The sequence below is a fragment of the Canis lupus genome, chromosome 2 (genome assembly GCF_003254725.2).
Source record: "Canis lupus dingo isolate Sandy chromosome 2, ASM325472v2, whole genome shotgun sequence".
Taxonomy (NCBI): Eukaryota; Metazoa; Chordata; class Mammalia; order Carnivora; family Canidae; genus Canis; species Canis lupus.
In genome coordinates, this window is record NC_064244.1 from 69,445,920 (window position 1) to 69,453,845 (window position 7,926).

General features: G+C 58.6%; 1 long non-coding RNA gene across 6 annotated transcripts; it reads left to right on the forward strand.

Moving 5' to 3' along the window:
- The first annotated feature begins 738 nt into the window (after nt 1-738).
- LOC112660356 (uncharacterized) lies at nt 739-6,753 on the forward strand. Of its 6 annotated transcripts, XR_007407921.1 has the most exons (6): nt 739-922; nt 1,055-1,164; nt 3,497-3,789; nt 4,759-4,842; nt 5,248-5,381; nt 6,232-6,753. It is a non-coding gene; the product is annotated as an uncharacterized LOC112660356 (long non-coding RNA). The 6 variants fall into 6 exon arrangements; XR_003136869.3 differs by lacking the exons at nt 4,759-4,842; nt 5,248-5,381 and adding an exon at nt 1,277-1,432 and having other exon boundaries at nt 741-922; XR_007407922.1 differs by lacking the exon at nt 4,759-4,842 and having other exon boundaries at nt 743-922.
- The last annotated feature ends 1,173 nt before the right edge of the window (nt 6,754-7,926 follow it).

Genomic DNA, 7,926 nt, shown 5'->3' on the forward strand with positions numbered 1-7,926 from the left:
TTGTCCCCAGTTATTGGCCATCATCATCAACACCTCAGTGACCATGCTTATTTGTAAACCGGGATCTTAAGCTTTCATTGTGCTTTCTGATGTTAGAATGGGTAAAAATGAAAGCGATTTTAAGGCTTACAATACATACTGTGGGACTTACATACTCCCAAATTCAGCATCACAGCAGTTTCACATTTTACGTGCTAAATTTACGCAAGGATACTGGGTAAATAGTTAAGGCTCTGTGACTTGGAAAATCCTGAGTTTACTTAAAAAAAAAAAAAAAAGGAAAAGAAAAAGAAAATCCTGAGTTTAAGACCTCCTTCCTAGTTTGTAATCAACTAGAAACAGGGTCCTAGCAGCTTGTGAAACGTTCTCAAGTGAGCAAGTGTGTATATGTGTGTGTCCTAACCCCTTCCTGTGTACTTGGTGCATTTCTCATCCACACTACTCAACCCTCTGAGGTGTACGAGGGATGTACAGTGCTCCCATTTTACAGGCAAAAAAGCTGAAGCCCAGAGGTCATGTGTCATACGACGGAAAGAAGCATAAGCTTTGGGGCAGACACACCTGGGCTTGACTCCATTCTGCCGCTGGGTGAGCTTGGCCTGTGCCTTCCTCTTTATCTCTGAGCCTGTTTCTTGTATATAGAATGGACACAGAAACACCTGCCTGCTGTAAAGATTGAGTGGTTGGATGGAAGCTTCTGGAATAGATGGGCACATAGTTGAGTAGTTGCTAAGCAATGGGAGTTCTGGTCATTGTGAGGAAAGCCACTTTTCCAAAGTTCCAAAGGCGAGACATGGATGCTGCTCTCCTAATCCTAAGTCCAGAGGAGAAAACTGGGCTAACTCTGTATATGGGGTTATCCGCAGCGGGCTTCCAGAGGCTCCCCAGCTAAAGATGAAAGGAGACAACTTCCCTGCCCAAGGTAACCTTTAACATGATACAGCCCAATGAGGTGATTGGTGGTTACCTAGTGGCCCACTAGGACAGGAAGTTTCCTTTTCAGCCTGTCTTGGTGTCCTCCCAACCTGATACATGACATGAAGCCCATCCCCAGGTCCTGGACCCAGGGAACCAGGCAAGATTTGATGCCAGCAGGGAAGAGGGGACCCCTCCACCACCCGGATATGGGAAAGTTGCTCCAGCTGCCAGGCCAGGCCATTCTGGGTAATGGATGGCGTCTCCTTAATGCTCTCTGGGAGACGGGCCCCTCTTTAATCTGCTGCAGTGTCATTAAGAGAGAAAACGTTTTCTCCATGGGGCTCCTGATGGCCTTTAGAAACTGCAAGTTAAACACCAACCAGGAAGGGCTGCTCCGGCCTTAACCCTCCCCTTCCCAGCACAGGCCCAGGCCTCAGGCCAATGGGGCCGCAGATCTCCGGCCTGGACTCTCAGGAGCCCTGGGGTCGGGTTTGCGGCTCTTCTCAGCCTGGAGGTGAGTGGGTGGGCGTGAGGGCAGAGGGAGGCCAAAGGGAAAAGAGGATTCCTTGAGCCTCTCCACTCCCGTGTTGTGTTGTAGACAGAGGAACTCGCCCCCAGGCTGGCCAGAGAGCAGAGCATTGGGGGACCCACACTGGGGACTGGGTGACTGTGGGCCACTCCCTTAACCTCTCTGTGCTGGGTTCCTACGGGGGGCGGGGCGGGGGGCTGTGGGCCTCCCAGCTCCGCGCTTCTAGGGTCTGTTTCACGGCAAGTAGAGCCTGGTGGTCTTTTCCAAGAGGACTGACGTGTCCGTGTCCCTCGGGTCCCTGCACAGAAGCCCGCCCCCCACTGGAGCACATGTGACAGGTGGGGAAGCCACCCCTGGGGACAGAGGAGAGCAGGTGACCTGGGTGGGCTGACAGAGGGGAGGAGCCCCCGTTGCCCAGCACCCCTGGGAGCCCAGCACTGTGCTGAGACTCCCCCCACCACACACACACACACACACACACACACACACACACACTCCCCAGGGCCAGGCTCACAACACAAGACAGACAGGTCTCACCTTGACCCCTCACCTCCCACCTCCCTGCTTTTGCACCAGCAGTCTCCCCTCCTCGCATGCCTTGCCCTCCTCTATCCAAATCCCCCACAGCCCACTGGCCTGCCTCCTCCAGGAAGTCTTCCAGCCAAACCCTCCTGGCTCCACCCAGCTGGCCCTCTGGTTGTTTCACTGCCCAACACAGTTTTAGATTTTGCGCCGCGAGGCCCAGACCCACGCATGAGCTCATCTCATTCTCTCTCCGGGTTAATCGATATTTATGGGGTGCTGGCTCGGAGCCAGGCACTGCGGGAGCTCCAGAGGGGATGAGAATAAACACCCACCGAGCACCTGCAGATGCCCCCGGGCCCGGTCAGCCCACGTGGGGTCCCGGCAGGCTCCTCGCCCTGTTGGGAGGATGAGGATCTGGGGCCCAGAGACGGGAGAGGTGGCTCAGGTCCCACAGTGAGTCAGTGGCTGGGACTCCAAGTCCCACCCCCACCTGTTACCCACCCCTCCCCCCCAGAACTCCCTAACCCCCTGGGCTCGGGCAGGACTGCTCCTTTAGCCTGGGGCTGTCTGGTCACACGAGGGGGCTCAGTGGCCACAGCTCCACAGAGCAGGGGGCAGGACAGGGGCAGCAAGGCCTGGCCCTTGGTGACACGTGGGACCCTTAGGTGACCCCTCAGGGATGCCAGGCCACCCTCAGTGGCCCACTCACCACCTCTTTCCTCCCCGCCTGGCCCCGGCTGTGCTCCCACCCGGACTCCCACCCCCTCCACCCCGCGCTCCCCAGACCGTCCCCAGGGCCCGGCTCTCCCTGAGGAGCCCCAGGGTGTGAGTTAGTCCACGTCCCTCTGGTTGCAGCCGCTCTTCTCCGGCTGCCCCTGCCCGCCCGACCCTCAGAGGCTGCTCGGGGAACAGAGGGCGCTGCTGGTGCGGGCCATGGGCGGGCGAGGCCGGGTGACAAGTCCCACCCCTTGGAGCTGGGAGCCACGTGTCCCCAGTGAGACGAGGCTGCACGGTGGCCGCGCGGGGGGACACGAGGCCCTCCTGCCTCCGACCCTGGCCGTGCAGCGCTCCCGGGGCGCTGACGGAGGCCTCACCTGACACGGGGGTGACCTGTGGACGCTGCTGGCTGCCCCCCAAACCTCACGGTCACAGTCGGCCTGGAGGGAAGCAGGAGAGGCTGAGACAGACAGGAAAGCGCACCCCGAGCTTCGACAGCCCGGGGAGCCCCCAGATCCACCAGAGCTCTCCCTGCTGGGGGCGGGAAACGGCCCGGGGAGGGCGCCAGGGGTCACACGGCCAGTTGGCGCCCAGGACTCCGCGCGGGCTCCGAGGGTCGGCGTCCCCGTGCCACGGTGTCAGGGCGAGTCCCCGGCTGCCGAGCTGTCGGTGACCGTCACCGCAGGTGCGCCCCGACCCTCCATCCGAGCTGGCGCCCCTCCCGGGGACGCTCGGGTCCTCAGCGGGCGCCGGCGGGGACACGGGGGGAGAGGGCGGGAAGGCCACTCTTCTTGATTTGGTTTTCAGATCAAGGAACAAAAATTGTATTTACGCTCCTGGCGAGCAGCTGATTTTCCTGATCGCCCACCCGGCTGCACACGGCTCCACAGCGTCGGGTGGGGAGCGACTCCTTGTCCCTGAGACTGTGAACCGCAGAGAGAGGCCGTCTGGGGCCGGGAACCCCCTGCCCCCCACAAGCCCTCCTGGCCTCCCTCCGGCCTCCTGTCCCTGCTTCTCTCCCGTCACTTGCTCTTCCCGGCACCGGGTCTCCAGTGTCTCTGCCTGCCCTGTCCCCACCGCCTCCTGGCGTGCCCCCCGGGGTGAGTCCTGCCTGTGCCCAGGGCCCCTCCCCGCGCCCCTTCTCTCTGCAGGAGCCGAGCTGGGGCCTTCCCCCCACATTCCCAAGGGCGATGCTCACTGTGAGTGAAGAGGAGGGAGGAGACAGGCGGGACTCGCTCAGGTCACCTGCCCTGGCCGCTGGGGGCTGGCGGGCGGGGGACCCACAGTCAGCCTGGGCGCCCACAGAGGGCGGCCTGCGGGGTCAGGTGGGGGCTGCCGGCGGGGAGAACGGGGTGAGGGCAGTTCGAGGGCAGCCGGGCCCTCGGTGCTGGGGTGCAGGGGGCTGAAGGCCCGGCCGCCCCGTCCTCCTGGGGCCCAGGCTGGACGCCTCCACCCGCACGGGCCTGCGGCAGAGCTGCCCCGGCCCCAGACACTGCTCCTTCCCGGGGTCCGGCCCCAGCTCAGCACCTCCTCCCTTCCCTTGCTCCCTGCACCCCCACCCAGGAGCCTCTCCCCGACCTCTGTCCCTTGTCCCCACAGTCCCCACCCAGTCTAGAGCATCATCTTGTCTCCTCGGACACAGCACATCCACCTGGTGTCCTGCCCCCCCTTCCAGCACCCAGTCCACAGCTCACGTGAACATGCCAGGCCCCCTCTCATGCGCCTTCCGTGGCTCCCCTGCTCTGAGGATGAAAATCCTCCAGTTCACTTGGTCATGTGAACTGCCGGGCCCCCGTGGGCCTGCCTCCTGGCCGCCCCCAGCCGTCTCTCCCTACTCCTGGCCACAATCTGACCCCGCGGCCCCAGCTACGTGCAGGTCTCCTCCCTCCTGGAGCAGACCTTCCAGGCCTTCCCCGCCTGACACCCGCCTCCTGCACAGCTTGGCTCAGCGGGCAGCACCACAGCTGGATGCCCGGAGCAGCCACTGTGCTCCAGGCTATGGACGGTGTATGATTATCTCATTTAATACTCCATCTACCCCGGGGAATATTATTATCCCCATTTTACAGAAGAGAACATTGAGGTTCGCAGACGTGAAGCTCCTGGCCGAGGTCACTAGGCTGGGAAGTGGTGGAGCTGGGATTAGAGCTCAGGTTATTTGTGTGATGTCAACCCTCCCCGCCCCACCCACCCCTCCCAGGTTTGGGGCCCCTCCTGCACACTCCTGTGTGTCCCCTGTACAAGCATCCGCCCGACTGTTTCTCCATCCCCCGCATTGGGCCTGGGCTGTGAGCTCCCCACGGCCACCCTGGGTCACTCCTGCCTCTGATCCCCAGGCCCTGCACAGGGCCAGGCCTGTGGAAGGCGCATGGCCAGCATCAGCGGATTAAGGCAGTGGCAGCCCTGTGACTCCCCAGCCCCTCCCACTCCTATCCCTCAGCCCCGCCTGCTGCCAATATCCTCATCTGCAAGGCCTTTAAACCAAATAGATTTTTACAGTTCATTTGAGTTCATTGCAGCTGCCCTTTCTGGAAACGTCTTTCACAAATTTCCTGCAGAGAGGTGGCCTGCTGGCAGCTCTCCCTCCCCAGACCTCACTCCATCCTAATGCCCCAGACCCCTAGGAGGAAGCAGAGGGTCACAGGAGGACTGCCTAGAGAATGTGGTCACATCAGGCCCTGGAATCCAACAGGTCTGGAGGTTGGGAACCTTGTGGCCTCATGGGGTCTCTGAGGCAGAGAGCACTCTCTTGTCCCTGAGCACAGCGGGAGCCCTGGGATAAGTGTGGTCAAGTCCCACTCACCTCTGGAGCCTCCCCTCCCATCAGCATCCCCAGCCCAGGCCCTTGGGATCCTTGAAGGCCCCCCCCCATACCCAGTCCTTCTACCGGAATTCCTTTCCTCCACCTGTCACTGTCTAAGTCCAACTCACCCTTGAAGCCTCTGCTCCATAGCATCTCCTCCAGGAAGCCTTCCCTGACCCCCAGGCGAGGCTAGGAGCCCCTCCTCAGGATTCTCACAACCTCTGGGCTTACTCTGCTCTTAGCACTTCCCCACTGGGTAGTGATGGCTGGCCTGGCTGTTGTCCTGCTCCCCACTCCCCTACTTTTTAGCCTGGGGGCTCCTCAGGAGCAGGGGGATGGCCTGAGACAGCCCAGAGCCCAGAGTGGAGGCTCCCACAGGAGGCATTGGGTGCAAGGTCACGGCTGCACCTTCCCTAGCAGTGTGGCAGTGGGTCAGGATCCAGGGAGGTGGAGGACCCCGAGTCTGACATGAGCCTCCTGGATGACCTGTTAGTCATCTCTCTTTCTAATTATATGTCCTAAATCACTAGCTTTTGTGCCACAAAATAGATGGTGGAGGGGAGAACAATTCCAGGAAACCTAAACTCTGGCGGAGGAATTCAGAGACTTGGGAGGGACTGGCGCCTGGCCCTCTGCCCCAACTCATCCCAGGCATCTTAATGGAACTAGGTCACCCTCAGAGCCCATCAGACACAGTCCAAATAACTTCAGCAAACTGTCCTTCTTCCTCCCCTTGCAGAGGCCACTTAGCGGTACAGACAAGCTCACTGCCCGAGCCCTGGGTCAGCCCTGACCTGCAGCAGCAGAGGATGATGGCTCCAGCCCCACCCCTGGGACTCCTCACCGATTCCTGAACCATAAGCTTCATCTGCTGGGCCAGACATCTTGTATTTGCTATCACCGCTCTCCCCCGCCCCCCAACCCAGCCCTCCCTGCATTCAGCAGGCGCTCACTGAGCTCCTGCCCTGCATCTGACAATGCTCCGGCATCTGGGATACAGCAGAAAACAAAGCAGACAAAGTCGCTGCCTTCTTGCTGCTGATATTTCCTCGAAAGAGACAGACGAGAGGCACCTGGGTGGCTCAGTTAGTTAAGCATCTGCCTTTGTCTCAGGTTATGATCCCAGGGTCCTGGGATTGAACCCCTCATAGGGCACCCTGCTCAGCAAGGAGCTGGCTTCTCCCTCTCTCTCTGCTACTCCCCTGGCTTATTCTCTCTCTCTGTGTGTGTCAAATAAATACATAAAATCTTTTTTAAAAAACCATTTTTTTAAAAAATAAAGAGGCAAACAACAATAGTGGGGGTCGGGGGAACAAGGAAAGTTGGAGTTTGATTGGTACTGGGAGTGAGCGATGCATCTTGTGTCCTGAGAGCTGCAAGCACACAGGTGATGTGAGGGGACAATGGAGGACATTAGAGCGCGTCCTGCAGGACCCTGTACCCTGTGCTAAGACCTCCAGGGCCTTACCTAGCAGGTCCCTTGCCTGTCTCATCTCTCCACATTGACCGTAGCTCCCTGGGGACAGGGGACTTGTTTTCTCTTCTTCTAAATCCAGGGATGAGGAGATTTGCTTAGGAGAAAAGGCCAATAGAGATGTAGCCTCACAACAGGACTGCTGGTCCAGGGCTCAGCTGGGACAGCTCAGAGAGAAAGGGGTGCCCTCTTGATGTCAGGTTGGAATGTGGGGTGTTACTAGAAGTAGGCAGGTCCCAGGGGACCAGGCTCGAGAAAGACACAGACCGAGGTGAGCCAGCGCAGCACAGGGTGCATTTCAGCACCACGGAGAACTCCAGGGCTCCTGGAAGACTTCTGTCTTCTGTTGTGGGGCCATTCACTGATTACTGTCTTTAGGTGGAATTATCTGACTGCTCAGAGAAATTTCCTCTTGCAAAGAATACCTTATGAAACCTTATGAATACCCCCAGAAACGGGGCACAGAGTCTGGAGTCAGACTACCGACCCTTCACGAGTTGTGTAAACTTGGCCCGGTCTCGTCTATGCTTTGGCTGCTGTCCGGCAAACGATGATAATGAGAATACTGACCTTACAGGGTTAAGGGTTAGAGGGTCAAAAGAAATATTGAAAATAAAGAACTTAACACAGAGACTGGCACATGGTAAGTGCTTTAAAATTCTGTGTTTATTACTCCCAAGGGCTTTTCTATAGACAGCAATGGGGATGGGGTGGGAAGGGCGCTACAGGAGGCATTCACGTCCTCCAGGGTCTGAAACATCGTTAGGGGGTTTTTGAGGAGGGACATCAGGATCTGTCTTACTCAGCTCAGGCTACTTTTAACAATACCATAGACTGTGCAGTTTAAACAAGAAATATTTCTCATGATTCTAGAGGCAGGGAAAGCCAAGATCAAGGCATTGGGAGACCTGGTGTCTGGTGAGAGCCCACTTCGCAGCTTGCTGATGGCTGTCTTCTAGT